At 37.7% G+C, this 15,330-nt stretch overlaps 1 protein-coding gene across 12 annotated transcripts in view; it reads left to right on the plus strand.

The window, feature by feature from the left end:
- The window catches only part of Fam49b (family with sequence similarity 49 member B), a 141,001-nt gene that overhangs the window by 24,304 nt on the left and 101,367 nt on the right, over window positions 1–15,330 (plus strand). The gene's annotated exons all lie outside the window — the stretch shown is intronic.

A 15,330-nucleotide genomic window follows, 5' to 3' on the forward strand; every position in this document is an offset into this window, starting at 1 on the left:
CGGACCCCGCCGCGCCTCGCCTCGCCGCCCGGGCTGGCGCCCAGTCGGTGTCCGCGGGCCGCCCTCCACCTGCGCCCGGACCCGGCTTCCCCCGCTTCCCCCGCGCCGCCTCGGGTTTCCCAGCCCGGGACGTCCGGAGCGCGGCCGTAGGGTGTGGTTGTGGCCGGGGCGGGCCGGGACTGTCCCGATCTGTGCTCACCCAATGAAACTCGTCGGAGCGGCAAGTGCTCTTTGCTTTCTTATCTTTTTTTGTTTTTGTTTAACCTCAGGCCTATTGATACTGTACTACACTAACAACGCTTCTCCTTTAGTGTTTAATAGATTTTCCCAGAGTGTAAAATTTGGCAGAGGCGATGCTAATGCCATCCCGGATTGACATTACCTGTTAATACCGCTTGTTGGTGAGACTTTTGCTTTTCTCATCCATCTGTCAGCAGCATTTATTGCGTGCTTCTCACGTGCGGGATACTGATGAAATCCCTGAATACTGAGAGTACCACAGAGTGACGTTGTGGGTATGGCAAAGATGTTGGAAATTCCATTAGATTTTTTTTTTTTTTTTTACTCCTCCTATAGGTTTAGTAAGTTAAATACCTCTTAATTCTTTAAATTCTATGTGAGAAATGTAGATAAGCTTTGTGTTTTTTCCAGTTTTTTCAGTTTGGCAGACTGACATTCCACAGGACTTTGATACAGCTAAAGGCATTTCAGTCACTCGGGTGTTTGGTGCCTTTTTGTTGCAGATTATTTAGACTAATATACCTTAGATCCTTTTAGTTGCGTTTAATAATATAAACAGAAGCTCTATCTAGAAGGACTTGATAGTATGAGCTTATTTGATAGCCAGTTTGTATAAAGTGTTGAAGTTAACTAAAAGTGCTTTGTCTGCGTTCACAAAAGCAAATGGCAGCACTTCTTTTTAAATTTTTTTAAACCTCTGTGACTTTCACAGTTAGAACTCCAAGGGAAATTCTTAGTTTTAAAAAGGCACACTACCTGCACGTCAGTCTGACAACGCCCATCTATGGGTATCACTAGCATTTTCATTCTTATGTCCCTTTTTTCCCCCTAAAGAACTTGATACTGGCTATTTGTCTGTATTTAGGTTTTTTTTTTTTTTTTGGTTCCGGGAATAGAACTCTGGACCTAAAGCTTCAGAGACAGGCACTGTGTCTTTGAGTTATATCTGCAACCCTCTAAATTTTGGATATCTTCAGCAGTTAAGGTTTCGTAGCTTATAGTTGGGGCAGCATTTTTTTTAATATTTACTTTATTTATTTTTTTTATTTTGGTGGAACCGGGGATTGAACTCAGGCCTTTGCGCTTGCCAGGGAAGCGCTTATTCAGTGTATCTTATATTTACTTTTTTTGGCTACAATTTTTTTCAAAGCGTTTTTGTTAGATATTTGTTAAATTAAAAAAAAAAAAATTTAGAGAGCCGGCCAGATAGCTCAGCAGACTAAAGTGCAGGGTTTGATCCAGGGTTTGATTGGCCAGAGTTTGAACTCTGCATACAGTGCAGGCCCCACCCCCGCCCCCAAACCCACCCCCTCCCCCTGGGCCGCTGAGAGGGCTACAGAGACTGAGTGTGGTGGCGCGGGCCTGTAATCTCAGCGCTTGGGAGGCTGAAACCAGAATTACTGCGTGTCCAATCTATGGGGTGAGACTGTGTAGATCCTCTACTAAATACATTAAAAAAAAATGATAGTGTTGTAGCTGCCTTTGAGGAAACTCTTGCTTTATAAAGTGTTGTTGGGTGTATAAACTGTAGGTTATGTGTGAGAGGCTAGAGTTCTTTCCTAAGAAAGTAGTTGGTTGATCAGAGGAAGATATGATTAGCAAGTTGATTCTAGTTGCCCCAGCAAAAATATAATTTCAGATGCTGAGTCAAGATAGCTAAGGGCAGTTTATTTTGGATGGCGTGCGGGGGATACTTAGCTTAATGGAACTTGAAATTTGTTTCTCAGAACTAAAAAATAGCATATATTGAATGGTATCACTCTTGAGATGCACAACTCATTTGAAATGTGTATTTATCTTTGCTTAGTAAATAATAATTGATGGAGAAGTAGAGAGGTGCTTATTTTATTTGTGCTTAAGTCTCCTTGGGGAAAATACTTGATTATCACTGATGAGGTTATTTAGCTCAATTTATTAAGTATTGATGCATTCAAGTGTAACAGCTTATAATTTACTTTTTCACTGTTTCAGGAAAATGAGACTATAAATTTGAAAATAGTTAATTATGTTGTTGGTGGCATGCCTCCTATTTTTATTAGCTTCTCATTTTCTAGTACTACACCAGGGTTTAACATAGTTTCTGCCTGGTGTATATTGCATTTTCTTATGTTTTGAACTAGTTAATGAGTACAAGGTCAGAGTCTTGAACTATATAACAGCATTTTATAATTATGTGACAAAATTTAGAGAAAGACTTCCATTGCTCTGACCTGCAGTTTTCTTAAATATCTTGCATATTTTGAATTCTATCATGTTTGGTTATCTATTTAGAGATCTTTGGGAGAGAAAGCACAATATATATATCATTTTGTGTGGTACTTCAGTGTGTAGAATCAATGTGTTTACTTAGGATGGGTATTTAATATATGTAACTGGTCAGCATTTATGAACAATAGCCAATTGAGGAACTTGGTTGTGAATTTGAACAAAATTCTGCATAAAAATTCTTGAGTGTGTGAGTTTATCCTGTATTATGATCATTTCACTAGATTGGGTTAATATTTGAATGAATATTTTTTCATATAGCAGAAATAGAAGGCATAATCTGGTAGTAATTTATGTTTTATTGGTGATACTGATGATGACAGTTTTTTTAGTTTTATTTTTTGTTTTATGTATTTGGTACAGGGTTTCTCTACACAGGTTAGACTCATAGTGATTGTCCTGTTTCAGCCTCCCAGGAATGGGATTACAGACATGCACCACCATGTCTGGTTTAGGTGTCCAGCATAGCCTGTGGTTCTAGGGATCAAACCTGGGTCCTTGTGCTTGCCAGGCAGGCGCTTAAGCCGTTGAGCTATCTCTCTGGCTCCAATTTTGTTTTTTTGAGACTCGGTCTCACTGTGTCACCTAGGATGGCCTTGATAATGTGACTAGTAACTAGAACTTACATAGTGCCTACTTGTTGTCAGGCAGCATTCTATGATTGTTAACCTTTACATCAACCTTATAACGTAAGTATTAGCATCTCCATTTGATAGATGAGGAAACAGGTTAACTTAAGTATAACAACAGCTAAGTGATAAAACTGGGTCCTGACTCTAATTATTGTGTTGTTAAGTTGAATGTCTGCTGTACCCTATATTCCTTTACATATGTAGTAGTTTGATGAAAGCCGTGCAAGATACAAGTGAGTGTCTGTTTAATTCCAGGTCAGTATTAGTGAAGTAAGGTAACTTATTTAAAGTAAGTGGAATGTGAAAAATTAGCATTTGAACTCAGGCCTAAATGATTCATAATCTTTACAAAAATTCAATTTTATGGTATTAATTTGAATTTTGTTCCATATTTTATATTTTGTATTTACTGAGTGTATTTTAAACAGAAATCTCCATTTTTTTTTCAGCCACCACACAGGATGAATCTTGTTTTGTATTCTTCAGTGAGCATATACAAGATTATAGTTTTTTTACTGTCTACCTATGACTTCACCCTTTTCCCATTCATGTGATTAAATGGGAGGCAAGTGGTTTTTTTTTTTTTTTTTTCTTTTTCTTTTTTGGCTTTTGAGACAGGTTCAGGCTGGCATTGAACTAACTATAGCCAGGCTTGCCACAAACTTACAGCAATCCTCCTGCCTCAGCTTCCCCATTGCTGGGATTATAGGCATGTATTACCATGCATGGCCAAGTGGGTGACTTTGTAAAATTTAGGAAAATCATTTTATAAATTTGGTCAAGTATATATATTGTTACATAGTATTGCACCCTTACATATGAATAATGGGGACCGTAGTGAGAATGACAGTTTTCAAAGATATAATGTTGGATGATTTTAAATAGACTATTTAATGCAAACACAATTTTGTAGCTACTTATGTTGAAAAGATAGAGGTTTAGTAGTATATATTATATGAGCCTGAAGCTTGGACCCTGTACAGCTAGTTGTCTGCCATGCAGGAATTTCTACTTGGTGTAGTTTGTGTATTATGTACAGTGTGTATTAAATCCTAGACTGATACAGACTCTTACCATATCTAGAATTCTTCCAGTCGTAAGTTGCATGTTCTCAGGTAACCCAGATTATACTGAATACTACTTAGGCTGAACTTTTTTTTTGGAGGCAGAGTGTCACTATGTATTCTGTTTTGCCCTTAAACTCACACCATCCTCCTTCCTCAGCCTTCCAAGTGTTGGGGATACAGGTGTGTGCCTCCACGCTGGGCTAGGCGAAACCACTTTTAGAAAACATTCACTAAGCAAAAAATTGCATTTGCAGGTACTATTATTTGAGGATTATTTATACCATTTCTTTGTTTTTAGTGGGAATAGTAGAGAATTGAATGTCATAATTTAAATGAGATCTGTGATTCTAGGTCTTGAAGCAAACTCTTTTAGGAAGGTGGTGCTGGTGATTGACTGTGGTCTCATACTTGCTAACCATGTAGTCTACCACTGAGGTAACCTGCACGTCCCCTTGAGGTAGACTTGTAATTTGTTTTGTGCTCTTATAGATTGTTATTGTAAAATTTTGGTACTGTATATATGGACAAAGGAATTGCATTTTATTCTGGGTTTGTTTTTGTCTGATAATGTAAAAATCCTCATTTATTAATTATCTATACATTCCTAACAATACTGGTGTGGGCGTGTTCTTAAACTTATTATTTTGTGGTGGTGGTGGTGGGCCTCATCTGCTAAGTGAGTGGTCTATCACTGAACTTATTTTCAGCCCTTTTTATTTTTTGTTTGGTCTCACTAAGTTGCCCAGGCTGGACTCAAACTTTTGATTCTCTTTTCAGTCTCCCAAGTAGCTGGGGTTTCAGGCATGTGCCATGTGTGAAATTTTTATGTTAATTTCAATCCACTAACAGAGAAGGCAGCATGTAAGTTCTTTTTTTTTTTTTTTTTTTAACATCTGGCCTGTCCTGGTTACTTTCTCTTGTTTCTTGGACAAAAATACCTGACACTGAGACTTAAGGACGGAAAGGTTTATTTAGCTCACAATTTGTGGAGGTTTCTGCCTGTCCGTGGCTGGTTCTGAGGCAGAGGGGCACATGGCAGAGGGCAGCAGCTCATGGTGGTAGAAAACAGCAAGTGCAAAAGGGGAGGAGCAGTAGCAGCAGCAGAGGGAGGAGGCAGGCTTCTCTCCTTTCCTTGAGTTGCATTCAGGAGGTGTGTAGCACTCACACTGATAATCCCAGCATTGGATTATGAATTACTCACAAACTCTAGAAGCCCGGCCCAGTGACTACATGAGACTTTGCGGGGGTGGGGGGGCAGTTACACAAACTATAACACCTAATGCTTGCATGTGAATTGTCATTAATCAGTCATTGAGCATATAATTAGAGTTACATTACAGTGAATAAAACTTTCATAGTCTCTCCATGTAAAGAAGATTGAAAAAAGTAGACAGTGTGATTTCAGAGATAATGTGTTCCATGAGTACCCAGTTGTCTTAATTATTTTCTCACTGTTGAGACAATACCTTCCACCCAAATTTAAAGTTTCAGTTTGTTGACATTTTAGTCCATAATTGGTGGGCTCCAAGGCAGGGCGGTGTTGCAGAGGAGAAATGGTTCATGGTGGGCAGAAGGTAGCAAAGCAATAAGGGACAGCCACAGTTCTTTTAGCCTTTTAATCCAAGCTACTTAGGTTGGGTGGCATTCTTACTTTAGTCTTAGTGCCCTTGATCCCAGCTTTGCACCATGATTGAGTTCTGGTCTCACACACTGTAGATCCCCCACCTCTGAAAAAGCCTCACCTGTGACTGCATGAGGTTTTGGGGAACATCTAGACACAAGCCATAACACCCGTCTTATGTTAAGGAGCCAGGATAGATCCCCCCCATTTATGTAATATATTCTAAACCAAGATGTAAGAGTGGACTCATCAAGCAAAGGGGTAAATACATGTGGGTAGGCAGAGAGAATGGCAAAAAACATGAAAATGAGAAGTCATGACAAAAATGGATACTGGTGCTGTTTGTCCGTATTATAGAACACAAAGGAGGAATGGGAAGAGTGAAGCTAAAGAAGTGAACATTAAGGCCCCTGCTTGCCTAGGTCAGGATGATACATTCAGTTCAGTTTGAACTGAAGGTAGTGAGAAAGCCATTATAGGAGTTTAACAAGAGGGAGGAAGAAAATACTAAAATTACCTTTTTGAAAGACTTTCTACTTTTAGAAATGGGTTGGTTGGTTAGGAGACAAGAGGCTATGCTAAAGTCCAAGAAAGAACTGATAGTGACATATACTTTTGACAAAAGTGAGTGGTGTTTGCCAGATTTGAAGATTTACTGGATAGAGAATTCACTGAGCCTGTTACTTTGCTGCAGGTATGAGAGTAGGGGCTAAAAAGGATTAGGTGCCACCTTTTCTTGGGAAGTTGAAGTGCTGCTGCCTAGGGCTAAGGCTAAACCAAATGTGCTTTCATGTAAGCATTTTCTGTTGACTTAACTGCATTGCTAGTCATTGAGTGTGCACTGACCCACCTCAGAATGGCAGTACTAGGTTGGAGACTCAAGAGGCATTCATGAATCAGGAATTTAGTTTCCACAAGAGCTGAGAAGCCAGCCAGTAGCTGATAGCTGTAGGGAGGCAGAGTTCAGAGTTTTGAGGGTCACCTTTAGGAGGAGGCTGTCTGTTTTTTGTCAGATGCTCTAGTCAGTAAAATCATGAGTCACAGACTGCCACCTCAAAATGAGCGTTAGAATAGTGGGGTCTCAGAAACCTATACAGTGAGTAGTACCTCTGTTCTTGAACGCTGTTTGTTCCACAGTTTTGCAAAAGATAAGTCACATTTGTGTTTGTGCAGGAAAGGTGCCCAGGCTTGCGTTTGTTACCCAATGTAGAGTTTGCAAACAAAACCAAAATTTTGCCACTTTTCTTTGTGAACAAAATTGTTCACAAAAGTGTTCATAAACTGAGGCACCACTGTACTCTTTCTAATTGGAAGAACCCTTTCAGGTGTATGTAGAATAAGAAAATATGTAACCAGTTCTTACTATACAGTAGAATATAGAGACAATAGCAGTACATTGAGTTGGTCCAAAGAAATAGTCTCATTTGTTTTCCTAACCCACTGGAAGTCCTGCCCAGCACCTGTTAGCTGAACCTAGATTTCTTATCACCCCACAGATAGGGTGCTGACTTGAGGTCCTGTGTCCAGGAGAACAGTGGAGTTTAGAGTAATTCCCTGTAGTACCCTTGGACAACCTCAAGGGTGTGTCTTGCCATCACTCCCTCTTGAGGATCAGGGAGACCTCAGCCTTGTTATCCCTTATTTTTCTCCTTACATTGGAAGAGTTTGGGGATTGGAACCAGAGAAGGCTGTTGGGATGTGCAGGGAGAGAGCAGCTGTGCCCGTAGCCAAGGCTTTGCTTTCACTCTCATTAATTTCCTCTCAGTTCAGCCCAAGGACGTTCTAATGCTTTTGATCTACTTGAAGTTCTGTAACTGGCAGCAAGGCATCTTCTGTTTGGCTTGGTGTAGGATTGGAAGCCACTACTTGGATTGTTGATTTCAAGTCATCTCTTATTGTGCACTTTGTAAATATTTAGCTCCTGGGGCTTGCAGGTTAGCTCAGTTGTTTAAAGCTCCTGCTTGGGCAAACTCAGGTGCAGGGGACTGTGGTTTGATCCCCAGCTCCACATGCCACACCAGAGCTGCCCTTAAGGCAGCCTGAGCCAGCGCCCCCTACCCCCCAAAAAAAAATTAGCTCCTGTTCATTAATAGGTAGGACAGTTGGTGACTTTGGTAAGGAGTGCTCTTACTCCTAATTTCACCCTATCATAGTTTAAGATGACTCTCAGATCCCAAGTGTCGTCTTATTCTCCAGAATTTGGTCCATATGGCCTTTATCCATTCTGTTAGAAAGTTATAGATCTCTCAGCATCTAGCTTTGATGACAAAATTGAATCCATGCTCGTCTAAGATTATATCTTTTTGAAAGATAATTACTCTTTACATTTTTGGGTTGCTGGTAGAAGACATGAAACTCTTGTGTCAAAAAATGAAAGACAATCTGTTATTCTCTGTAGTAGTGATAGGCAGAACAATACTGGCATTTGCGTGAATTTAGTTTCTGTCTACAGGATGACATGAAGAAGACTGGGTAATACTTACACACACAATGAGCTACTTTATTGGCTGGAAGTTCCGAGAGTAGGAAACCCACATCTTTTATGTACCTGTTCCTTGCTCTGGAGAGATACATTGTATTTATTACACTGGTCAGAAAGCATACCTCCTTTGCTCTAGAAGGAGAGGATATTTTTCAAGGCTGTTCACTAAACAGACTTCTTGGAAGAGATAGTCTAGAGCAAAGGGCCTAAAGAACATTTCCTTCCAACATAAGCAAAAAAGAGGCAGTTGTTTCCCATAGGTGTAAATTTTCCCTCACTAAATCTGACTTCAGAAAAGATTCTTGGCCCATAGTAAGAACATGGTACATTTTGTTACTGGCACTTTTTATTTCCTTCATCTGATTTTATAGCAACCTGTATATAATGACCTTATTAGAATTTTGAGATTAATTTTTTCTAAGCAAAGTTTTTAGCTCTAAGTAACATTTGCTCAAACAGTGGCATGTTCAGATATTTTTTGGCTTGAAAAATATATGTGGCCTTTAAGAATATGTGGGACTTTAAAGTAGGATATGAGAAAATGACCTTGAGGTGTAAGACATGAGATTTCTTTGCTTTAATTGTATCAAATAAACTATAGTTTTCAAGTTAAAATTCTGCTAAGTTTTAAAAATAATCTGATTGTTAATTAAGCACAGCAATTTAAAAGGAGGCATCTTTCCATATTGTATAAAACTGTCAGCTGAGCTTCATACCCAACGTTTTTTAAGGTTTTTAGGTTTTTGAGACAGGGTCATGCTAAAGTTGGTAGGGTGATCTTGAACTTGAGGTCCTCTTGCTTTGGCCTTCTGAGTGGCTGGGATTATAGGCACATGTCTTTTTTTTTTTTGTTGTTCTTTGTGGTATCGGAGAGTGAACTCAGGACCTTGTGCTTGCCAGGCAAGCGCTTACTCTACTGAGCTACCTCCCCACCTATTTCTTTTCTTTTAACATTTTTTTTGAGGTCTTTTATATAAACATAAATATAATTATACAAATACAGTTTTAGAAATATGAGAGATCCTAACAGCAGGGAGGAGTTCAAACTTGTAATTTTTCTCCTTCCTGTTAAAATTAGACCTATTTTTACTCATTAGCACTTTATAATTTTATATTTCTGGTTATTTAAGTATTTTAAAAACATTATTTGCTAACTTGCTGAAGATTAATTACATTTGAATTTATCATGTATTAAATATGTATTTAATGTCTTCCGGTATTTCATAAATAGCTGACCAAGTTATTTTTGAAAGTAGAGAAATCAACATTCATCTGGGTCATAGTGAACGTGAATTTAAAGACTTGGAAATGGAAAATCACTTAGCTTCGGCATAGTCACTTCTAAGTTGCTAATGGATAGAAGTAGGTGCATGAGAATCAAGGCCTAACACATTGTGGAAATGACTTGGTGATTGGGACTTTCTGTGTTAAAATTGTGAAAAAAAATTGTGAATGTAGTTAAACTACAAAGCTTTTTTATTTATAGAACAGTATGTTGAAGCAGTAATCAAAATATCTAGGCTGTGGTTGGCAACCCTTTAAAATGGGTGTGCCAGAGTTTCTCCTTGGTAGGTATGATGGTGACAACTGGCTAGTATTTCATTGGTGTGTAGTACTATCCCCTTCTTACTAGTCTGTTAGTCTAGTAAGTATATGTGTCTCCTTGGAACTTCGTTTTAGCTAAAGTGTCCTTTTTTAAAAGTTAACTTTCAGAAATAGTGTATGTTTTATTAATAACATGATTTTTAAATCAAATTTCTTTTTAAAATCTGTAATTTATGGAAAGTTTATTTTTTCTAATTAAATAAATAATTTTGCAGTACTGGAGATTGAACTCAGGACCCTGCGCTTGCCAGGCAAGCACTTATTCTACTGAGCTATTTCCCCAGCCTGGGATTCTTTTTTTAGTTTTTAATTTTAATTAGTATATTTGCATTACATAATGGTTAAATTCCTTGTGGAGAGTTGGTACATATACAGAACACATCTTAATTCTTTTTCTCATCCCTTTTCCTTCCCCTTCACTCTATTCTTCCATTGCTGTCCTCATTTGAACAAAATCAGTCTCCCTGCTGCCTGTTACCTTTTAGTTTGCTCTTTACTTATGTTTTGGATCTTCATATACATAAGAGAAACCAAATTTGTCTGTCTGATTTATTTCATTTAGCATCATGGTCTCAAGGTGCATCAGTTTTTTGCAGATGACTCATGTTTATCCTTTATGGTACAGTAGTACTCCATTGTGTATAAGTACACTTCCTTTGTTTCTTCAACTGTTTTTTTCCCCCCTTCGGTACTGAGGATTGAATTCCTTTTGCTTGCCAGGCAGCCACTTAAGCTGCTGAGCTATACCCCTGGCCCATGAAATTTAATTTTAAGACCATTATTAGTTACCAAGTTTGGGAGGTAGATGGCTCGTTCATTTAAGTATTTATTTTATTCATTGATTGATTGTGTGGTACTGCTGATTAAATGCTAGGCCTTTGCACTGAACTACATCGCCAGCCCAGTTTTTTCTTTTATTCTTTTTTCTTTTTTTTTTTTTTAGCGGAACTGAGGATTGAACTCAGGCCCTTGTGCTTGCCAGAGAAGTGCTTATTCTGTTGAGCCATCTCCCCAGCCCAGTTTTTTTTATTTCTTTTGAGAAAAAAAAGCTCACTAAGTTGACCAAGTTGCCCTTGAATTGTGAACTTCCCACCTCTGCCTCCCAGAATGCTGGTATTATAGGTGTGAGCTACTGGTTGCCATTCAAATTTTAAAAAAAAAAAAAAAATCTAAAATTCTCCTTAGTTGACGTCTACAAATGGAACTTTCCATTAAGTCCTTTCACTGCCTCTTTTCTCTCAGGTCTCTTCTGGGATCTTGCTTAATTCTCATAAGTGAGAGTGAATGAACTGTTTGTTTGTTTGTTTAAGGGGAAACTGTCCTAATCATAAAATAGAGGACAAAACAGATTCCTTGAAGACTTAGCCCCAGAAGTTCTCTTCCAATCAGGGTTCCTTTGCACATCAACTCTTGTAGCTAATTCATGTAATCAGTCTTCATGTACATTCTTTTCACTCTGTGGAAAAGATGTTATAAGCCACCTTTTTAATGAATTGGGAATAGTAGAGAGGAGGCTGCCAGGGAAAATTCACTTAACTGCTTGCCTTACCCATTGCTGCACCACCCCCCCCCCCCCGCCAAATTTAGATGTGATCTTTCAGTATTTTTGTCCAGTGAAAGTTCTAGAGCAGGTTTTGAACAGTTCTTCCTTTTAAAAATCTCATATAGGAATATGCAAGTCTGTCTATCTATAAAACATGCATCTACACGCGTATGTGGATTTTTGTTTCTTTTATTTTTTAGTACATGTCTACAATTCATGCAGTTTACAATTGGGTTGGGGAGTGCTTACGTGTTCATATTACAGCTTGCTTTTTAATTCCCTTCTCCTTCCTTCCCCTGTCCTGTTTTTGGTTTATATTTGTATGAGGAAGAGCATTCTCCATATTAACTATATTCCTGTTATAATCATCAGTAGCAGAGGACATATAGTTAATACACTAGCAGTGGATGACTTTTTTTTTTTTGTAAAAATCTTTCTTACTAGACATATGGGGCTAATAATTAATCAGATTGAAAAGATGTGCTTTGTGACCCTTTGAACTGCTATACTAAAAGGTAGAAAGAAAAACCATGTATAGACCAGATAATAGGGATAAGTAGTATGTATATAATTTTGATATGCTATTTTAATGGATTTTCTCATTCAAAAAAGTAACTAAAACTGTTATGTACTAGCTCTTTCATTATCTTTTTAAAACAACTTTGTTGACATATACTTTATACTTAGGCTATCTGTAAGACTTTTTTATGTATATTTTGGATCCAAGCTCTTTATCAGATACATTATTTGTGACTATTTGCTCTCAGCCTATGGCTTCTTTTTTTTTTTAAAAATTAATTAATTAATTTTGTGTGTGTGTGGCCAGCTCAGCCCACCAGGGGGCGGGGCTGGCTGGCATGTGGTGCTGGGGGATTGAACCGCTGTCCCTGTGCTTTGCTTAGCTTAGCTTAGCTTGTTCTAAGTAGGTGCTTTAGACCACTGAGCCATCTCACCAGCCCCGTGGCTTGTCTTTTTTTGTCTTTAATAATGTTTTTTAAAGTATAATGGTAAATCAATGAAAATTAATTTCATATATATATATATACATATATATATATATATATATATATATATATATATATATATATATATATATTTGGGAGATAGCTCAGTGGAATCAGCATCTGCCTGGCAAGCACAAAGTCCTGAGTTTGACTCCCAGTACCAAAATAACTATTTGAGTTTTGGTGGACTCCAGTTGTTTTTTTTTTCTACTTTTAATAATGGTGCTTCATCGAAGAAATCTTAGTCTAATCTAACGTTATAAGATTTAATCCTAAATTTTCATCTAGAAGTTTTATGTTTTCATTTTCTCTTGTGTTCTTAGCTGTTAGATTTAGGACTCTTGGGCCAGGGAGATGGCTCAGTAGAGTAAGCAATAAGGGCCTGAGTTTAATCCCCAGTTCCACCAAAAAAAAAAAAAAAAAAAAAAGATTTAGGACTATGATCTGTTTATAGCTAACTTCATATTTTTGCCTAGTTGTATCACTGCCATTTGTTGAAAATACTGTCTTTTCCTGGATGGAATTAGCATCTTTGCTGATAATCAGTTGATAGCAGATGTGTGAATGTATTTCTGGGCTTTGATGTTTGTTTCATGGGTCTATGTATGTATCCTTTGGTAGTACCACATGACTTGATGACTGGACATGTCTAGCCCCATCCTCCAGTACTAGAGGTTGTTCCCAGGGCATTTGTGCTGAGGTATATTCCCAGCCCCTTTTTTATTTTATTTTTAAAAGAGAATAATCATACAAAATTAGTGATACAGAATTTCACTAAAAATAAGAATTCTATAATATTTGTTGTATTGCAGTGTTGACTTCAAATTAGCTGTTTAGATTACCAGATATATACATGTACAAGAGTAAATAAAATCTGAAAGGTACAATAAATATTGTGAAAAGAGAAAAAAAATCTGTTCAAAGATGAGGATGGCGGTTGGGGGGAAGAGATACATTTACATATGTATGCAGGATGGCTTGGATAATTGTACTCTTGATTTCTGCTGGTGTATGGAAAGGAGCAGTTAGTGCTTTAATGGTTTTTCTTTCTTCTTAATGTCTTATAACTTTTGTCCCCCACCTCCATCCCCCAGGCTGTTTTTTATTTTGGGACAAGTTCGCACCAAGTTGCCCAGGCTTGGTCCTCTTCCTCCTCTTCCCAGAGTGTTGAGATGACAGATGTGCACCACAGTGCCTGGCTAGTGACTGCAGTTTTTCATATTATATTTTAATAAAGAATCTCTATTCCAATAAAATGACTTTTTAAAAATTAATAAGGTGGGGCTGGTGAGATGGCTCAGTGGTCTAAAGCACCTACTTAGAACAAGCTTAGCAAAGCACAGGGACTGCGGTTCAATCCCCCAGCACCACTTGCCAGCCAGCCCCGCCCCCTGGTGTGCTGAGCTGGCCACACACACACACACACACACAAATAAAATTAAAAAAATAAAAATAAGGTGACTATTCTAATAAAGTGATTCTGTTTTAAAAAATTAAAAGCTGAAACATAGAAAAGCAAAAGAAGAAAGGCAAAATCACTGCCTGGTTAGTCGTTAGGTGAATGTCATCTTTGCTCATATATTTGTGTTATATGAGTTCACATACATACTCCGTGTTTGTACATAAAGGTGCATCAGCATTTGTACAACTCATTTCTCTTGTGTGCTTTTTCAGTATGTATTATTGTCAGCTTTAAAAGGGAAGCAATTCTTTTTCCTTCTTTAAGCACTTTTGTAATTTTGTGTGTTTTCACTTATTTAAACTTCTAGACCAAAGCCTATTTGAGCTAAGAATTATGAATGCCTTTTTCTTGGTAGCATGTTTAAGTGGAATTTAGTTCTCATGTTATCTTTGGAAAGATGACTTTCAAACACATTTAAAAATGTTTATTCTGGGCCAGGGGTATAGTTCAGTGGCACGGTGCCTGTCTGCCAAGTGCAAGGTCCTGAGTTTGATTCCTGGTACCAAAAAAAAGTATGTTCTATGAAGGAATAGTAAGTGATGTGAGAAACTTTTTAACAGAATTAATCTCCTATGCTGGGATTTTTTTTGGGAAAGAGGTTTGGTTTATTTGGATCTCAGTCTAATATGTGGTCTATGCTGGCTTTGAACTACCCTCTGTAGTCGAACAGGCCTTAGATTATACCTTCCCTGCTCCACCGCTAGAACTACAGGCATGTGTCACCATACCTGGCTTCAAGTCCAGTTTTCATAATTCTGTAGAATGTTACATTAACTTTATGTCAGTTGGTGATAATTATGATAGAGACAGAAGTATGTACTTGTGATAAGGAATTTTATTTGACATCATAGGAGAACTAATACTTGTTGCAAGTTTTGTTTTACTAATACGAATAAAGGAATAACAATCTTAGGTCTTCTATACTTTTTGAATTAACCCTGTAAAAGTTGGTGGCACTTTAGACACTTTTAGTGGCCATTGTGGGACTGCAGCTGAACTTTGAAACATTTTTGATCAGTGAGTGTGGGTCAGTTCCTGTTATCAGAAACTCCTGACATACTGTTTTCTTGTAGCAGAATTTTATATGGGTGAATAAATGTTTTAAAGTCGCAGTTGAGAAATTTAACAACTAAAATAGATTATATAGATTATGCCTAATTTTAAAGATTAAAATTTAATCTCTACCAGTGATGTGGTGAAATGAGAAAGGCAGACACCAGAAAGACCATTGCTGCCACACTGATTTAGTAGAAATTTGGTGCTTGAAAGACATAAATTATGGGAGAAACTGAGTTAATGAAGTTATATGAATGAGGTATTTTGTGTGAGGTTTTTTCGTATGACAAATTTTATGCAAAGTGAAGTTTGAACAGTGGATAACTACTGGGATTTTTTTTTTTTTTTTTTTT

This window comes from Octodon degus, unplaced genomic scaffold, assembly GCF_000260255.1.
Source record: "Octodon degus isolate 3935 unplaced genomic scaffold, OctDeg1.0 scaffold00062, whole genome shotgun sequence".
Classification (NCBI taxonomy): Eukaryota; Metazoa; Chordata; class Mammalia; order Rodentia; family Octodontidae; genus Octodon; species Octodon degus.